This window comes from Callithrix jacchus, chromosome 4 (genome assembly GCF_049354715.1).
Source record: "Callithrix jacchus isolate 240 chromosome 4, calJac240_pri, whole genome shotgun sequence".
Taxonomy (NCBI): Eukaryota; Metazoa; Chordata; class Mammalia; order Primates; family Cebidae; genus Callithrix; species Callithrix jacchus.
The window spans coordinates 77,091-97,803 of NC_133505.1; the positions used below are offsets into that span (position 1 = coordinate 77,091).

Sequence of the window (20,713 nt, forward strand, 5' to 3'; positions counted from 1 at the left end):
CTCATTTTGATCTCTGTCGTAACCAACTATACAAAATTCCTATGAACTGAGCAAAGGGTTATTATACTCTCTTGTGAAATCAGAGGTACTAGATTAACTGAATCCATAACTGCTAAACTATGAAACACAACTAAAGGCTAAACTATGAAGCTTCAGTTTTATTTTAGGCAACCTCCTGACATAAACACAATCTATATTTAAAAAAAAAAGCTCAACAACATACACACATTCCCAAAAAAATCACACAGAACACAAACACACAGAAAGGGTGGGCCTGCTTCCTATCCACAGCACTGTCAAGCTTGCTCTGGTAAATGAAAGCCAGCAGAAAGCTCATCCCTGAACAGGATGAAGGGGATGAATACAAGAACAAGGAAGCCCTTCTATGAAGAGAGTTTGGAATGTGTCTCTGTGTGTATATGTACTCACATTTTTAGTCTCTTTGGTGTGTGAAAGGAAAATAAATCTTGGGGCCCCTAAATCACTAAGCTAGAGGGAAAAGCCAAGCCGGGAACTGCTTAGGGATAACCTGCCTGTCACTGAGATACATGCATAGCTGATTGCCTCCTTTAAAAAGGCTAATCAAAAACTCAAAGAATGCAAGCACTCCTCTCTTTCACCTATCTGTGACCCAGAAGCTCCTTCCAACTTCAAGTCTTTTTTCTGTCTTTGCTTCACGTTGTCCTGCCTTTCTGGACACAACCATTGTACTTCTTACAGATGTTGGCTGATGTCTCACGTCTCCCTAAAATGTATAAAACTAAGCTGTGTCCCGACCACCCTGGGCACATGTTATCAGGACTTCCAGAGACTGTCTAAGAAGGGTGCATCCTCAAACTTGGCAAAATAAACTTTCTAAATTAACTGAGACTTGTCTCAAATTTTCAGGATTACAAATAATACCAGCAAATCCTGAGACCCACTGAAGGGAAAAAAGAAGGTAGTCTAACTTCATTATGACTGCAAAAATGCATCTGGTATATACATACAATAGGATATTACTTAGCAAACGGAAGAAAAAGAACTACTGACACAAAAAACACCATGGATGAATCTCAAAATAATCACGTTGAATGAAAAAAGCCAGAAAAAAAGAATACCTACTGTATGATTCTATTTATATAAGTTAGAAAATGAAAAGTAATCTACAGTTACAAAAAGCTTATCAGTGGTTGCCTATGGATCAGAGGCAGGAGGGAGACAGTACTGAAGGGTACACGGAAACTGTTGGGATGATAAGTATGTCTATTATCTCTAGTGGTGACAGCTCTATGGCTGAATACCTATGTGAAAACATCTAACTTTACACTTCTAATATGTGCAGCTTGGGTGTCACTTGACTCCTCAATAAAGCTGTTTAAAATGTTTTGATAAAAATAAGTTCATATTGACCACCAATTGGGTTTAACTGAAACCTTACAAAATGAAGATTATTTTCACTTTCAGAAGGATATCTGATCGCAGTTACATATTATGCTTTGTAAACAAGCCATTTCAGAATAAATACATATTTCCAATACTTAAATGTCTGTATTTCTTCCCATTCATCCTTTTCATTATTTTAAAGCAGCTACAGCATTTTACAAAAAAAATTCCATCACTTCAAGTTTCTTACAGAGACTCTCTGAAATTCAATAAACAGTTAACTTTTTGAAGAAGATGAGACCTTAAACACCATCCTGTCCAACTTTCTCAATTTAAGGAAGTAAACTTAGCCCCTCCCCTTGTAGGGAGTTCATCCTGTCTCATGGCTTTGAAGTCAGCTCTATGTTGCTGACACCTACCTTTGTCATTTTAATCTTGACCTCACCACTGAACTACAGATATTTATTCCACTGCCCACTAAACCACCTCACTTGACTATCTAATAAGTATCTAAAACCAATTGTGGCCAAAAGGTATCTTCTGATTCCCCTCACCACCAACTTCTCCTCGAATTTTCCCCATCTTAGTAATTGAACCATCATACATTCAGTTGCTCAACTAAAACCTAGGAATCAACTCTTGACTACTCATCTCCTGCCTTCCACATAGAATCCACACTTAAGTTCTTAGCTCTGTCTGCAAAGTACATTGCTAAAGCTGGCCCAGGCTCCATCTACACAGCTACTATGGCTTCTTACCCAGACAACAGCTCTGAAAGGTCACCATTTTCTCTTCTACCTCTACCAGTCATCACTACACAGTAGCCACAGTCATGAGGCCATCAATCCCCAGACCTAGAACACTCTACAGACTTGCTGCCATCATTAAAGTGACATCCTAACTCCTTATTCTACCCTAAAATATCAAGGCCCTTTCCACCTCTCTAGCCTCATCTACTACTATTTCTTCTCTGGATACATTCCAACATTTCCTACTGACAGTCTCAAACACCCTAAACTCATTTCCACCCCAAAACCAATGCTTTGCCACCTCCATGCCTGGAATGCATACAGATACTTCATCATTCATATCTCAACTCAAATAACGTCTTCAAAAGCTTCCCAAACCTCGCAATCTTCAGAAGCATCCCCTAGTGAGAAGTTGGTGGTAAGGGGAATCAGGAGCCCTTTGACCACAATAAGTTTGGAAATGTATTAGGTATTCAAGTAAATATTTAATTCACTTATCATAGACCCCATTTTACTGATGTTATGGTACTTATCACTATCTCAAATTATCTTGTAAAGTTCTTTACTTATTTATTATATATGTTAATAAAATTCATTCATTCATTCCTGCTATGCCTATCAGAAGCGCTAGCCCAAATAAGAACTGTGATCTTTTCTTATTTCACTTGAAAGCATTAATTTTTGGGTGTCTGGTACTACTGGTTAAAAAGTACCCATGTGCATTTTTTTACGTCTATTTTAGTTCTTTTTTAATTCCTAAGTATGACGATTGGGTTTCCCCACTCAAACCTAAATGTGAACATTTTTACAACATCAGCACATTACCAGTCTGACGTTTAAAAATAAAGGTCAATTTCAGGACTGAAATAAAAATAAATAAAGGAATGCACATTCCTTAAAATATCAGTGATAAAATATATATAGTCACAGTAAGATATATAATCACACTAATACATATATGTCGTGTAATATCACCAAAAAGTACGTATTGTACACATTAGGTATGTATTAGGTACATATGTATAGTGCACATATTATGAAAATATATATGTATCATGATAACACCGTATGTACACGTATACAAATATGTGCCTACTATTTAAACAATGTACACATGCAGAAATAGGTGCAAACTACATACCTATGCACAGCAGGCTATTACTAAAGTTCTGGTCGTAGCAGCCTCAATGCCCACCCTGGCTGCTTAAATGCCCATAGCTCACTGCAGCCCCAAACTCCTGAGCTCAAGTGACCTTTCTGCCATGGCCTCCTGACAGAAGCTGGGCCAACAGGGCAGCAGGTATGCATCCCCACACCCAGTAATTTTTTTTTGAGAGATGGGGTACCGCTATGTTGCCCAGACTGCTCTCAAATTCCTGGCCTGAAGCAATTTTCCCATATTAGCCTCCTAAATTTCTAGGATTACAGGTGTGAGCCACTGTGCCCAACAGGTGTTCTAAATGCAATTTCCACACTGCTATTCTGAAGAAGGGCAAGAAGCAAAGAGACCCTCCTTGAAACATAGAAAATAAAAGCATTCACTATTAAGTGGAGGCAGAGTTGATGATCAGCCAAAACTACTTCAACTGTAATCCAGAAGTCCCATTGATACAGGAGTTCTAAAGGAATTATTTAGTCAGAGATTGAAAGTAAGGAAGTCTTTGGTAAGGTTTCCTTTGAATAAAAAGCAGCCCCAAAACCATTTCTAACAAAGAGTTGCCTGTAAAATCGAGCTGCAGATATAGACAAGCAAGCTGGAAGCTTGCACAGGCGAATGCCAGCAGCTGTAACAATAGGAAGCTACTTGGGTGCCAGGCATGCTCAACCTGACGGCTTCATCTTCCTTTTTCTTTATCAACCACAAGTGCAGTAAGGGACAGACAACATGCACTGGCCAAGTAGAAAACCTATATGCATAAGAAGATTCGGGTGGATAGCCAGCTTCTTCACGAGCTATGTAAAGCTCTCACCTGGTCCAACCCGTATTTGGACACTATGTAAATCAAACACCACCTCCTCAACAAGTCTATAAAACCTTGTGCAGTTCACCAGAAAACCAGAAAACACAGTCTTTATTCAGAATCGGCCGAATACATTCAATGCATTCAGGAGATTGGGAGACATTGTTTAAATTTTCCCCAAAACCCAGAAGAACTCAAAAGTACTCATTGTCTTGGCCTTATTGGTATTTGACTATGAATACAATAGATCCCACAGAAGCAAGTCTAGTAGAGTGGCCTTGGCAGAAGGCTAGGATTTAGGAGCAGGTTTAGGCAACTCAAGCCTTCTCGGCTTCCATTTTCTCATCTGTACTTTCATAATTCTGATTTTTAAGAGCACCTTTGTTGAAAGTAAAGGTTCAGTGAAACAGCACAGATGAAGTCCTTCCTATTTGGTCTGGCAGGTAGTAGTTGCTCAACACGTCTTTTCTATTAATGACGACCACAATGATCATAGTGGACTAATAATGAATTGATAAAATATGATTATGTAAGTTCAAATGAGTTTTGATCTCGCCCCCTCCTCTGTTTCAGAGGCTGTATGGTTTTTATGTTCTACATTGTATGGCTTAACGTTGGCAGGTGGGGGATTTTGATAGACACATGATAAAATCAGAAGCCCCAAGACTTATATTTTCATCACAGAAATGTATTACTTCCTTGAGTTGTGACCTGGAGAGAGTTACTTTGTCTAAGTTAACCTTACTTGTAAAAATAATCATAAATATACCTGCCCTTTCTCATCATCTCAGCCTCTCCGCAGTCAGTGTGAGGTACCATTGGTATAGTGTATACGAAGGGGTTTGCAAGCTCTGGAGTGCTATCTGTATGCTATTTTGCCTCTTCAATTGTGAGTGGTGTTTTCCCATTCTCCTTAAATGACCCAACACTACGCTCTTGGTAAAATAAATGCATTTGTGCATGAACATTTGGCAAATAATAAGAGCTGCATTTGCAAGAATTTTTCCCTTGAACAGCCAAGTGAGCCACTTGGCTGAAAAAATAGATTTTTTTCGATTCGCGTAAAATTTGAATTTCGGTATTTTACATGAGAGAGCATACTGAGTTGGTTTATATACTCCAAAAGAGAGTAGAATAAGGCATTGTATATTTTTTCTAACATACTATATTCCGAGCCATTTCCTTTTAAATTTGGGGCGCCTAGATATTATTTAGATTTTTTTCGATTCGCATAAAATTACAATTTCTGCATTTTACATGAGAGAGCCTATTGAGTTGGTGTATATCCTGCAAAACAGAGTAGAAAAGGGCATTGTATATAGAATGCTTAGCGCCTGCTTTCAGCTTTGCTGCAAACTAAAACACTGACTGACTTTGGTTAACCCCCTAACCTCTTTGAGCCTCAGTTTTTTCATCGGAAAAAATCAATGATGGTTTGAATTTCTTCCGAATATGACATTCAGTTATCTCTCTCTCCATTGTGGAAGCACTGGGAGCTATTGTTCTCCTGTCTCTGGTGGCCGTTATGACTTCTGCATTATCAAGGGGCCCTCTCTAACCTAAATAACCCCCCAAAGAAATTAAGTTTGTAATCATTTCTGCCTGGTAAGCGAAATGACAAGAGAAAAGAGCTAGTTGTCAATAGCCCTGTGGATGGCGAATTAATGGGATCTGTGCAAACAGTTGCTTATAGAGCCATAATTTGCCTTTCGTTTTCCTTTGCAACTCAGAAAAAAAGTGAATAATTTTCAAAGAGCCGCTCATTGAACATATTTTTTAAAAACATGTCATTGGCAAAAGGGGCACTTGGTTGCTTGATTGCCATATATCTCTGAGTATGTGGAACAGTTATTTTTAGCTGGGGGTAACTAGCTGAGAAGAAAGCTGCAGCATCTTGGAGGCAGAAGAATCTTTGTATGTCTTATGTTGGCATGGAGAAAGCAAAGCGAAAGGGCAGAGTATAAAAGGTTGTTAACTAGATAAGGGGTCAGCTGCATTTCCTCTGGCTGCTCAGAGGTGAGTTCCTAAAGCAATGGAGACCACATTGTGGGTGGGAATGTGTTTGCAGGGTCTAATTAGTTTACCCAAGAAAAGCAAAAAAGAGAAAGGGCTAAAAATATGTAGATTGTAAAATTCATGGCTTCATTTGCTCTTCTTTGCCTTTGAAACCTTTTTAAAACCTTATAGTAGAACAATTTGTAATCCTTGAAGCCTTTTTGCTACCACTCTTGTCAGCTTGTCTAAGGCCACTGTAACTTATCAGCTACTGGGGAAAGTTGTTTAAACTCTCTAAGCCTCCTTTTTTCTCACTGGTTCACTTAGGGGCACTAATTCCTAATGTTTCTGCCTGAGTTATTGTTTTTCAGATCCCATAATTGTTTGCATATGTGCTCTATAAGATGCGTCACCTAGCACACGTTGTGGACAACCTCAGGTGTAGAAGTTAGGACATCTTTGTACCTGGATTTGGCTGTTACTAACAAGACGGAACGGGGAGGAAGGGCAGAGTAGACTACTGTAGAATTTTTCTGGATTCTTTTGGTTTCTCCAGAAAATGATACTGTTCTTATATTTAAAGATAACTATCTGCCTAGGCATATTGAAATTCTAAGGTTGACACCACTTTGCATTGATCCTAGGGCAGGGTTTCAGGATTGCTGGAGCAGCATCATCCTTTTACAGTATAGATTTCAGTCAGCAGGCTGGTCATGGCCTCCTCAGTGTGCAATCTTCTTACTGATGGTGGGCGTCAGTGGGCTGGACTCACAGTTTCCATCTCTTAGGCTGGGCAGGCCCATGGTGGCAATGGAAAAATTTCATGGGAACATACATCAGAAGTAATAAGAAATCCATCTTCTTAAAGCCTTCATAGGAGATTTCCTGAAGATTTATAAAAGGCACTTCATTGATCAAATGACTCTGATGTTTCCCCTCACTGGAAGAAATTCAGGTCACCAGCCCACTTAAAATCATTGTGTTCTCCTTTTGCAGTAACCTCTGCTCATATAATTTCTTTTTGGCATATTATATACTATTAACTTAATATCCTGATTAGTGGAGCTAGCAAACAATCAGTATCACACTATAAACTGCAGTATCATAACTGACTTCCTTTAAAAATCATCTAATGTTTCTTTAAAATCACTGGTGCTTTTGTAAAGTAGTTCATATTTAGGAATATGAACATTTTATCATGCTGGAAAATTATTTGAATTCCTTTTCATTTAAAACCTGTAGCTTTCTATTTAATCTAGCTTTCACAAATATTTTATTTGCCCACTATAGAAAAATCGAGTTTAGAGATAAATGTAAAGTCACTCATAGCTCCATCCAAAAGTCAACAACTCTTAATATCATTATTTTTGTTCTTGTTCTCAGTATTTTTGCTGAATCTATGTTTCGTAGAGTTTCATCATATGTCAGATAAAACTGCATATATATGAGTTTTTAAACAATACATTTTTATTTTCATAAGTGAAATACACATTTAATATGGTATGACTAGGACATATAGAGAGATATAACAAAGAAAATTAAAGTCATTTAAAATCTTACCAAATCTAATAACCATAAACCTTTCGATGTATTTTCTCAGAATACTTTTTCCTATGCCTTTTATATTTTCTTGATTATCAAGTACTTCAAGCGTATAGAAAAGACAGAAACTAATATAAGCAGCAATGGAAAATTTTAAAATATGGGTATTTTTCTGCATGTGTTTCAGATTGTTTAGTTTTTGTTGTCCTTTGCCCTCCCCACGTGTCCCTTTATTTTCCTGGCAAAACAAAGCATTACAGATATAGTTGCAGCTTCCTATACTCAATTTTATTTTTCTAAAACTTATTGATATTGAAATATCTACCTCTGGTCTACTTACTTTCCCTGCCGAATAATACTTTACCATATGGAAATACCACGATGTACAATTACATGCATAGTGCCATATACATTTGTTTACAGGTTTCTTGGGAAGAATCTCTCTTACTGTGTTCCCAGAAGAGGGATTGGTAAATTGTAGGGGAGGCTTGTCTTCATTTTTACTATAAATTTCCAATTGTTTAAAGTAGTTGTAACAATTGGTATTCCCACAGGAAATGTGGGGAAACTTGTTTTGTGTTTGGCTTCACTTGATATTCCTAGGCTTTTACTTTTTGTTTGTCAATCTTATGAATGTAAAATGGTATGTTTTAATTTATATTGTGCACAGACTTATTATTCGGGACACATGTAACCTTTCTCATGCACCACTGTCATGGATTTGTTTTCAATTTAACTCATTTATTACGCACGGAAAATTGTGAGGTTTCTCAAAGATGGCGATGAGAACTGCTGATGGATTTGCTGCATTAGATCCACCCTCTCCAGCTCTGGCCCTCTAGTGTCAGTATTTCTGCCTTCCATTTCTAGTGCTTCCTCTTTTCAGGTTCTGGGAACATTCTGGCTGTAGAAATCAGTTGCAGTAATTGGAAGAACTTTTACTAAAGTGACTTACTTGTCTTCTTACCTAGTAATTATGCAGACTGTAAAATATATTTATGAAAAAAATCAAGTTATATACAAAACCAGACACTACCAAAGCATATACAAAGTTCATGATCCCTTTTATTTTTCTCTTCTTCCTCTTCCAATATATAACCACTTGTAGAGAGCCCCTACTATTTCCTTTGTATTTATGTTTATGTCCAAATGCAATAGATATTCTCTAACATATCTCCTTGGATCCATGAGAAGAAGTTGAATGTAATTTTTAAAAATGAATATGATATCTCTACATCAGCACAGTATTGCATTATACGGAAATAAGAGAAAGAATCTAACTCTTCCATGGACATTTAGTTGCTTGTAGTTTTCTATTATTTTAAACAGTGTTGTGGAAAACGTTCTTGTAAATGTCTTTGGACATCGATGTGAAAATTGTCTCAGGAGATATTTGTAGAAATGCTATTTACATGGTCTTTTTTGCCTACTTTATTCATTTTTATTTAGAACATTTTATAGAACTTTAGGAATTGGTGACTTCTAAGTAGGTGTAAAACACAGTACAGGGCCAGGCATGGTGGCTCACACCTGTAATCCCAGCACTTCGGGAGGCCGAGGCAGGTGGATCACGAGGTCAAGAGATCGAGACCATCCTGGTCAACATGGTGAAACCCCATCTCTACTAAAGATACAAAAAATTAGCTGGGCATGGTGGTGCGTTCCTGTAGTCCCAGCTACTTGGGAGGCTGAGGCACGAGAATTGCGGGAACCCAGAAGGCGGAGCTTGCAGTGAGCTGAGATCACGCCATTGCACTTCAGCCTGGGTGGCATGAGCGAAACTGCGTCTCAAAAAAAAACAAAAAAACAAAAAAAACACAGTACCTGGATTCTCTGAGCTTTATGTTCTGTTTGAAGCAGGGGAAGTGACAGTAACTACCTGTTAGGGTGATTTTGAGGATTAAATGAGATACTGTGTACAAAGTTTATAGCATGGGTTTTGGATCACAGCAGAGAGTAAAAATTTCAGTTTTGCCTCCTCTTAGTCGGTCCCGAACCCAAATATACTTTTAAATATTCTTTCAGCACAGATTTTAAAGTTTGATAGAAATAGAATTATATTGTGATCACTCCATATGTAAGGTTTCTTTTAGTCAAGAAAATGTTTTTGATATTCAGCCATGTTGTTGCACATGTCAATAGTTCTTTCCTTTTTTATCCTCCTATCTCAGGTCTTAAAAAAGGAATACTGCAAAAAAAAAATGAAACAATATTTCCACTTGTATTCGGTTTTGGTCTACAGTTGACATTGTTCTCAAGTATCACTTACAGGTTCCCATGGAGAGAAAAATTTATTTTCTGTCCACAACATAACAGGAATTATAACAGATGCAGAAGGCCTACTAGCCCTGTGTGAAAATCATCATGTTGACTATATTTCTCAAAAGTTAAACTCAGGTGTAGGGGCAGCTGTCAGTCTTTGTTTCCTCACTATCAATCCCACCACTTTTATTTTTTCATTTGGGGAAAAATAATAATGACTGTAAGAACAATGAAAAATAATAAAAGGACAGTAAAAAGGTTGAATGCACTGGCTGTGGCAGGGAGCAATCAGAAATGGTTTGTTATTTCCCTTCACTTTATCAAAGTTGCTACGTGGACTCATTCTTACCCACCTGTTGGGTAGAATCTTTGATATTTTCTATTTCACTGAGCAATTTAACATATTAAGAAATTCTGTCTAGTTCAAAACAGGAGCAGAAAACCAAGCACCACACTTTCTCACTCATAATTGGGAGTCGAACAGTGAGAACACATGGACACAGGGAGGGAACAACACACATTGGGGCCAGTTGGGGGTCAGAGGAGGGTGAGACGGGGAGACCATTAGGACAAATAGCTAGTGCATGTGAAGCTTAAAACCTAGATGAACGGTTGATAGGTGCAGCAAAGCACCATGGTACACATATACCTATATAATAAACCTACACATTCTGCACCTGTATCCTGGAACTTAAGAAAAATCCTGTTTAGTTTAATTTCCAAACTCAAAAATCTCATTCAGCTGAAAACTTAACCCTTTTTTACATATTTTAACACATAAAATAATCAACAATGAAAACAGGTAGAGGTTGAGCATCTCTGATCCATAAACCCCAAAATCCAAAATATTCCAAGATCTGAAATTCATCCACATCGATGGCTGAGATAGCGATATGTGTGCTTTCTGATGGTTCAATGTATACAAACTTTGATTCGTGCACAAAATTGCTAAAAATATGTAAAATTTTATTTGCGTTATGTGTATGAGGTGTACGTAAACATAGGTGAATTTTGTGTTTAGACTTCAGTTATATCTTTAAGAGATCTCTTTATGTATATGTAAATGTTCCAAAATATGAAAAAAGTTTAAAATCCAAAACACTTCTAGTCCCAAGGAATTCAGATAAGGAATATTCAACCACTACATCTAATAAGTCATGGATACTTTAAAATGAAATTTTAAAAGTATTTAAAGAGTCCAAAAGACATCAGGAGAAAAGGGACAGGACAAAAAGTGGGGAAGGGGATGCAAACGAAAACAAACAAAATAATAAAACAAACCATTAAATTGTAAAAGCTTGAATCCAATTACATCATTCGACCACTAATAAATCTATATTTAATAACGTTAAGTGTTATTGAATCATACCACATACTCCAATTAAAGTGCAGAGATTGCCAGAATTGATTTAAAAAACCCAAAAGACCCAGTGCTGTATATGAAATACACGCTTTGAATAGAAAAAAAGAAGACAAATATACGTAGGTCTAAATAAGTACATTTGAATTTTTTTAAGACAGTGTCCTACTCTATCCCCTAGGCTGGAGTACAGTGGTGCAATCTCTGCTCACTGTAAACTCCGCCTCCTGGGTTCGAGCAATTCTCCTGCCTCAGCCTTTTGAGTAGCCGGGAATACAGAAACCTGCCACCACGCCTAGCTAAATGTTGGGGTATTTTTAATAAAGCTGGGGTTTCACTGCATGGGATAGGCTTGTCCTAAACTTTTGACCTCAAGTGATCTACCTGCCTCAGCCTCCCAAAGTGCTGGGATTGCAGGTGTGAGCCACTGTACCTGACCCTAAATGAGTACATTTAAAATGATATACTATGCGAACAGTCAGGAATGGAAGTGTGAAGAAGCTATATTAATACCAAATAAAATGTGCTTAAGTCAAAACAGTATTTCCAAAGATAAAGAGGGATAGTTCATGATTACAGAAGAGTCATTTCATCAAAAAAAAAGGATTAAAAATAATTTATGCATCAATTTGCACAAAACAAAATTGAACTAAAGGAATAAACAAACAATCCACAATTTTGATTGGTGATTTTAATACCCATCTCCCAAGCAGTTGATAGATAAACTAGACAAAATCTTAGTCAAGATGCAGATGACCTGAACAACACTCTCCACCATCTTAAACAAACCAATGGAAGACGACACCCAATAACCACAGAATACTGTATGTTTCAAGTACATGTAGTGTTCACTGGGATAGGTCACATGCTAGGTCGTAAAACAAGACTGAATAGATTAAATCAAATTGAATTCATGCAGTGTATGTTACCTGACCACAATAGGATTAAAACAGAAATTAACAATAAGAGAACTAGGAAAGCTCCAAGTACTTGGAGATTAAATATAATACACAAGCCCAAGAAGAAAGCAAAAGGTAGAATATAAAATATTTTATTCTAAGGGATAATCAAAACACAACATGCCAACACTTATGAATTACAGCTATGGGAGTTCCCAGAGGGAAGTATAGCCGTACATGCTTATACTGCAATAGAAGAAAAAGAGAAAGGTCTAAAATCAATGACGTAAATGTTCACCTAAAGAAGATTGAAAACACACACACACACACACACACACACACACAGCAAAGAAAACTCCAACAAAGTAGTAAGAAGGAAACAATAAAGGTAAAGGTGCAGAGATAAACCAAATTGAAGACAGACAAAATAATAGAGAAAACTAACAAAGCAAAGAAGCTGGTTGTTTTAAAATATCAACATTAATAAACCTTAAGCTACTCTGATCATGAAAAAAAGAGAGGAAACACAAATGGTCAGTATCAATATCAGAAGTGAAAGCGAAGTGAAACTATCACTACAGATCCTGCAGACGTGAAAAGGATAATAAGAGACTATCATAAACAACGTCATGGTGACAAATTCTGCAACTTAGATGAAATGAACAAAGTATCTGAAAAATACAACAAAAACTAACACGAATTTTGCAGAAAATGTGTCCGGGAAAATTAAAAGATACATTAAACAAAAGAATATGCAAGCCACAGCCTGACAGAAAATGCTCATAAATCTATTTTCAGTAAAGAGCCTGATTTCCAGAATATAGAAAGCGGTTTTATAACCTGAAAATAAGGCTGGGCACAGTGGCTCACACCTGTAGTGCCAGTACTTTGGGAGGCCGAGGAGGATGAATGGCTTAAGGCCAGGAGTTTGAGACTAGTCTGGGCAACATGGTGAGACCCTGATACCTAGTATAAGTACAAAAAATTAGCCTTGTATGTTGGCTAATATCAATACAAAAAGTTAGCCTGGTATCAGCTAATTGGGAGACTGAGGTGGGAGGATCGCTTGAGCCCAGGAAGCAGAGGCTGTAGTGAGCCAAGATTGCACCATTGCCTTCCAGCCTGGATGACAGAACAACTAAAAGAAAAAAAGATAATTCCTGTTTAGAAGGGGAAAAATTTGGGGAGCCACTTTGCAAAGATAATATACAAGTGGGACAAAATGGTTAACATCAAGGAAATGCAGATTAAAACCACAGTGAGATACTACTACACACCCCACAAAATAACTAGGTTGGGAAAGACTAAACACCAAATATTGGCAAGAATACAGCACAACTATAACTATTGCTAATGGGACTATAAAACAGTACAACTACTTTGTCAAATTTCTGGAATTTTCTTATAGAACGAATATACATCTCATCTATAATAAATTTCCGAGTTAGGAATCTACCCCAATTAGTGAAAATACATGTTAATAAAAATACTTATAGAAGACCACAATAGCTTTACTCATAATAATCAAAAGTTGAAAATATTTCTGGTGACCACAAATAGAGGATCAGGTAGCGAACTACGTTATTTCATAGCATGAAATACTACTCAGCAATAAAAATGAAAGAGATACTGATATGTGTAACCTGACTAATAAATATAAAAATTATTTTGTGGACTGAAGGGAGCCTTATATATAGGGTTATCACACCATGATTCAAGTTATGTGGAATTTCTAAAGTTGGCAAACTTAGTCTACAATGAAAAAAATCCAAGGGTACAGAGCTGGAGACTGAGACAAGTCATGAGGAAACTTTCTGGGATTGTATTAGTCCGTTTTTTCACTGCTGATAAAGACATACCTGATACTGGGTACTTTATTCAAAAACGGTTTAAGGGACTCACAGTTGCACCTGGCTGGGGAGGCCTCATCATCACGGCAGAAAGTCAAAGGGACATCTTACATGGTGGCAGACAAGAGAGAAATGAGAAACAAGCAAAAGGGCTTTCCTCTTATAGAAGCATCAGCTCTTGTGAGACTTATTCACTATCACAAGAACAGTATGGGGGAAACTGTCACCGTGATTAAATTCTCTCCTACCAGGTCCCTCCCACAACACGTGGGAATTCTGGGAGCTACAATTCAAGAAGAGATTTGGGTGAGGACACAGCCAAACCATATCAGGGATTATAGTAATGTTCTTTATTTGATAGAGTTTTGGGTTACACATATGTATACTTTTGTCAAAATTCGGTAAATACATACTTAAAATTTTTGCATTTCATCATTTGTAAACTTTACACCAAAAGGAAAAAAAAAGGTACCAAATTCTAGTTAATGCACGTTGAGTTACTGATGTCTGCAATTTACTTTAAAATGCCTAAAAACTATAATGGATTACTGGATGGATAGAAAGATGGATCTATGGATGGACATGAGATAAAACAAGACTCCAAGTTGGTGAAGATACAGTTAAAGTGTTCACTGTAAAGTTTTTTCAACTTTGTTGTACGTTCATAAATGTTCATGATAAAATATCAATGAAAACAATTTTCATCCCTCCTCCTCTGTGACAGCCTCAGCCTGAGAAACCCACAGTGGGAAGGGAAAGGAGGGCAGTGTGTTTGTTTATGACCACCCACCCTCACTTCTTAGCAGTGCTTTCTGGCTCTTCTAGGGTTGGATAGGGGCAGGGAGAAAGGAGAGACAGAGGAACAGATAGGGCTTTATTGAATAGTTCAGCTGTATTATGGTGTCACATTTTAGGAGCAGGCATGCAGTTTTGGGACCTTTCTCATGCGTTCCTGAGAAATTCTCCTGGTAGGGATCTCTGACAGCAGTTCACTACCTCAGGTAATACAGTTTCTAGGAAGCCACTAAGAGCCCTCCTACCACCTGCCTCTGGGGGTCCTGGGCAGCCTCTTCCTTACCCCTGGCAGGAAGCTTTTCAGGGCAGCGTCCTCCTTTAAAGCAATGGTTTTCTCGATTATGGAATTCCTATTTGGCCCATATAAAACATGCAAACACCTTTGTTTGGCTTAACTTGAAGTACGGGCCACTCCCAGCTCCAGTCTTTATCGCTTCTATCTGCCCCATTATTTCAACTTGGCCACAGCCTTTTGCCTTTGGATTGTATTCAGATGGGATAGCAGTTCCCTTGTTCTCCAGCCTTCAGGGACGTGAGCTAATCAGTTTGAATTGTTAATTAGAAGTTCCTGTTCATGCAGCTCGTTAGCTTTAAAATGAAGCAGCAGCATTTTCCCATCCATGAGAATTGGGTGAGGAGGGAGTTCATACAACACACAACCCTTTCAAAAGTCTTCAGTGTAATTAAAAAAAAATGCCCAGTGTGGTGGCTCACATCTGTAATCCCAGTACTTTGGGCAGCTCAGGTAGGCAGATCATAAGGTCAGGCTTTGGAGACTACCCTGGCAAACATGGGGAGACATTAATTCCCAAAGCAAAATTTTGGAATTGTAATTCCAAAAGCAAAAATCCAACCACAAAAGATAAAGTCTTAATCAGTAGAGCTTTACAGAAGGAAGTAATGTAGGTAGTAAGGGTACTTTCGGAAATGTCTGGAATCAGAGGAGTCGATGTATCACCTGTTAGAAATTGTACTCGCTTGGTAGAAAAATTTTCCTTGTGTTCACTTAAAATAATAGTCTTGTTGTTTTAAAACCAACGCACAGTCAGAGGGTGACTTGGATGTTTATTTTTTATTCTCTTTGCCTTCTTGTTTTAAGAATGGATTTTTCCTAAATTCTGATTATTATTGTAACTTACATAAGTGCAGCCGATTTTGCTTTTAAGGATAAAACTACATTTAAGTAGCTTTCTCTGGATTATCAAAACCAGGCCCTGAAGAAGTGAGTTCCTAAAGGGTAGGAACTTTGCTTATGTCTATATCTCAGTTGTGTTAAACAGAATAACTGGCGCAAATTAGCAAATGATGCACTGAGGAATCATAGAACAAAAGACTTTATGAAGAACTAAGTTTCAGATTCAGGGTGACGCTAAGGAGCTAGTGTACCAGAGGATGGTATGCCTTCTGCAATCACAAAAGCAGCATTCAGTCTGATCTGGGCTCTAAGAAGGGCTCCTTGAGACCTGACATTTTATCCTAACACTGCCACTAACAGGTTAAGTCAGAAAGAGTTCACTTCCCAGAGCTTTCGATTTCTGGTTTCCAAATCAGCACAATGAGAAACTGAAAAGAAGGAAAGAGGAAAAAAAGAGAGGGTCAGAGATCCCTCCTGCTTGTACAATGCCATGATTTGGACACAGGGTTTGGGCAACCATGGCCCATCCACCAATTCCTGCCTGTCGTCTCTTGTCAGACAGCTCATGAGCCACGAATGTGAAAGAATTCAAAAAAGTAACAATATTTTGGGACATGTCAACAATTATATAAAATGCAATTTTCAGTTCTCATAAAAGTACTTTGGAACTCAGCCCCACTCCTTTATTACCCATTTCTATGGCTGCTTTCACACCACAACCACAGAGATGAGTAGCTGTGACAGAGACCATATGGGCTGCCAAGCCTAAAATATTTACTGCCTAGACCTTTCCAGAAAAAAAAAACGGATTGCTGATCTTTTACACAATCAAGCAAGCGATCACCTGAGAACATTAAAATCTGTGTCTAGGACAAATGGGGCCTATATAAACTAGGGAATTATCTTCCCCACTACTTATGCAAGAACATTCACCCTTGAGAGAGCAGGCTACATGGCTTGGCAGCACTACTGCCACCAGTCCAGACTTCCCCTCACCTGTGCCCTATAAGTGACCAGCATTTCTAGGCATCCGTGGAGCAGCGGGGTGCATTCTCATGGCTGGCCCCACACCTTCCCTTCCTCCTGCTTCCTCACAGTCTATTTTCTGAGTGGTTGTCAAAGGAACGCTGAATTTTGCTGTCACTTTTTCAGACCCCAATTCCACTTATAACAGTCTTGGTACCAGGAAGCATTCCGAGCTCCTATCTCATCACCACAACCGCCTGCTTCTCACTTAGTCCAGACGAGCTTGCCACAGTGTACTTGCTTTTTAATCGCTCTCTCTCTTCTTGCCTTCACCTCCTCTCCCTCCCTCTCTCCCTGGCTCTTTGTCACACGGGTGTGTGCACATACACAAGTTCCGATTAGATAAAAGAAGAAACACTTTTTAAGTTTCTTTCTAGGCCTAATAGAAAATTTTTTTTTTTTTTTTTTTTTTTTACAAAACCAGAGCTGTTTTTTTCCATTGCAAAAAATAATAAAATAGATTTATGAGGTACAGAGGCGTGCAGAAAAGTATTTTAGAAGTGGAGTCAGAACTCTACTGTGGAAAGGGGGCTTTCTTTGTGCCCCTCGCACTCATGGACACCATCTCTAATGCACCGTTCACGCCTAGACCCATGCCTCAGCCTTTCCGGGGGTCATTCAGAGCCACCTGCCAGGCAGGCACTACCACGCCGGCCTCTCCGGAGCACAGACTTCTGCTCCGTCTACATCCCAGCCTGTGCACCCGAAGGGACCCAACAGCTGAGTCCCAGCCCCACTGCGGCAGAGGGCAGGGACCAGCACGCACACCCTCAAGTCTACATGAAGACCCTCCCCGAGACTGTCGCCAGCACCGACCCCTGGATCACCCCGGCCCTGGGCGACGGATGGGGGTCTGGGGCGCATGCCCCAGAGGCATGGAGGCAGAGAGGAGGCCAGCGGAAGTTAGAGGTCACTGGGACAGGCTTGTCTTCCCCTCCCTTCCAGCAGTGGCGGGCCCCAGTCCCCACCCCTCTCCCAGGCCCCCGGTCTGGTGGCACCATGGCCACAAAGGGCAGCGAGGGTGCGTGCCCGACGCCTCGGTGCCTCGTGGTACCTGAACCCACTTGGTCGAGTGGCAGCTGCACCGCATCGCCGAGGGGCCGCAGCAGGGTGGAGTCCGTGGTACTGGCGGTGCCGGAGGGCGACGGAAAGTCTTAGACTAGGGACTGCTCTCCACCTTGCGCCCAGTGCCGCCCGCGCTCATTGCGAGTGACCGCTCCCTCGCCTCCAACTTCCAACAACTCCCAACGCTGGTTCTCCACGTTGTGCACGCAGGCGCCGACAGCTGCCCACAGCACAATCCCGGCGTGGAACCCTGACGCGGCAGGCAATCAGAGAGCGCCGGCTGCACAGCGCCCCTCCCCCGTGCTGAGGGGCGGGGCAAAGGGAGGAGGCTCACGGGAAGGTTGTAGCCTGAGGGCGCCTCCTGGGCAGAGTGAGATGCCTTTCTGGGGTGAAACTTTAGAAGGGTGTCGTTGCCCCTTCGCCCCTCCCTTTTTCCTCCCTGGAATGTCATGGCCATCCACCTCTCTCTAGGAGGGACAGCACGCAACCTAGGGGTGGGCAGTGGCTCCCCAAAAAAACAGCAAAGTGAGGGACGTCCAAAGCATTGCTGGGGACATTGGGGACCAAGCTTGGGCCTGGGAGGAGGGGAACGGTGAACCAAACCTAGCTGAAAAGCCCTTTTGTCTTTAAAACTGCTGTGTAAAAGCCCAAAGTGGAAAACAATCCCGTGGTCTGACCCTTTCAGTCCCCCTCCAGATGCACCTCAGCCATCCAGGCGGAGCCAGGTGTTCCTGGGTTGGATGCCTGTGGTTGCGGGGAGATGGACTCACCTTTGTTGCGTTAAAATTTAGTTCTTTGGTAGCCACCCGCTCTTATTGAACGTCCTGCCTTCCTCCTCAAAGAGGTGGTTTCTAAGCATCCCTTCACCCCCTGAGCACAGTCACCCTCAGACTTTTGAATTCTGCATGTCCGCATACCTTCTGGGTGTTGAGGGAGGGTTATATATATGTGTAATTCATTTGCCCCAAACTTCATAAAAGTAATCCATTTGGGCTCTTTGAAAATGCAACATCAACTTTTGTTCAGCAGACGTTTAGAAGAGGAATGCCACAGGAGGGTTCCTAATTCCCCTTGGGAGCTCAAGACTTAAGGGTTTGGCAGTTTGTGATTTGGGTAAAAATAGTGTTTACTGGGAGTTTAACTACATGTTTTAATACTTTTGGTAGAATAGCTCAATAATAAAATAGATTTTATTACATTCAGGACTGAATAAAGACTGCTAGAAAAAATATACAATGCCTTATTCTACTTAGTTTTGGATTATATACACCAACTCAGTATGCTCGCTCAGGGAAAATACCGAAATTCTAATTTTACCCTAATCAAAAAAATCTAAATATTATCTAGGCACCCCAATGTTAAAAGCAAAATTGCTGTGAATATAATCTGTCAGAAAAAATATACAATGCCCTTTTGTACTCTGTTTTGGAGTATATACACCAATTCAATATGCTCTCTCATGTAAACTACCAAAATTCTAAATTTATGCGAATCGAAAAAAATCTAAATATTATCTAGGCACCCCAATGTTAAAAGGAAAATTGCTCTGAATATAATCTGTCATAAAAAATATACAATGCCCTTTTCTACTGTGTTTTGCAGTAAATACACCAACTAAATGCAGTATATACACCAACTAAATATGCCCTCTCATGTAAAATACCGAAATTCTAATTTTACGCGAATCGAAAAAAATCTAAATAATATCTAGGCCTCCCACAGCTAAAAGAAAATGGCTCTGAATATACTCTGTTAGTTAAAATATACAATACCTTATTCTACTCTGTTTTGGAGTATATACAGCAACTCCGTATGCTCTCTCAGGTAAAATACAGAAATTCTAATTTTACCCGAATCGAAAAAATCTAAATACGATCTAGGCAACCCAATATTAAAAAAAAAATTGCTCTGAATCAAATCTGTCAGAAAAAATATACAATGCCCTATTCTACTCTGTGTTGGAGTATATACACCACCTCCATATGCTCTCTCATGTAAAATACAGAAATTCTATATTTAAGCGAATCGAAAAAAATCTACATTTTATCTAGGCACCTTAATGTTAATAGCAAAATTGCTCTGAATATAATCTGTCAGAATAAATATACAATGCCTTACTCTACTCTGTTTTGGAGTATATACACCAACTCAATATGCTCTCTCATGTAAAATACCGAAATTCTAATTTTACGTGAATCGAAAAAAATCTAAATATTATCTAGGCAACCGAATAATAAAAGTAAAATTTCTCTGAATATAATCTGTCAGAAAAAATATACAATGTCCTTTTCTACTCTGTTTTGGAGTATATACACCAACTCAATATGTTCTCTCATGTAAAATACGGAAATTCTAATTTTACGTGAATTGAAAAAATCTAAGTGTTATCTAGGTGCCCCAAAATTAAAAGAAACCGTCTCTGAATATAGTCTCTAAGAAAAAATATACAATGCCTATTTCTACTCTTTTTTGAAGTATATACCCCAACTCAGTATGCTGTCGCATGTAAACTACCAAAATTCTAATTTTACGTGAATCGAAAAAAATCTAAATATTATCTAGGCACCCCAATGTTAAAAGGAAAATTGCTCTGAATATAATCTGTCATAAAAAATATAAATTGCCCTTTTCTACTCTGTTTTGCAGTATATACACCAACTAAATATGCCGTCTCATGTAAAATACCGAAATTCTAAGTTTACGCGAATC

General features: G+C 39.1%; 1 protein-coding gene across 7 annotated transcripts in view; it reads right to left on the reverse strand.

Moving 5' to 3' along the window:
* The window catches only part of LOC144576561 (uncharacterized), a 91,480-nt gene extending 73,208 nt beyond the window's left edge, over positions 1-18,272 (reverse strand). For 6 of the 7 annotated variants that reach the window (XR_013534718.1, XM_078370545.1, XM_078370546.1 and 3 more), the window contains exon 1: positions 18,004-18,272. The gene's annotated coding sequence lies outside the window, so the exon portion shown is untranslated. Of the gene's footprint in view, positions 1-17,993 lie in introns of all 7 variants that reach the window. The other variant, XR_013534717.1, reaches the window with a different exon arrangement.
* Positions 18,273-20,713: the final 2,441 nt, after the last annotated feature.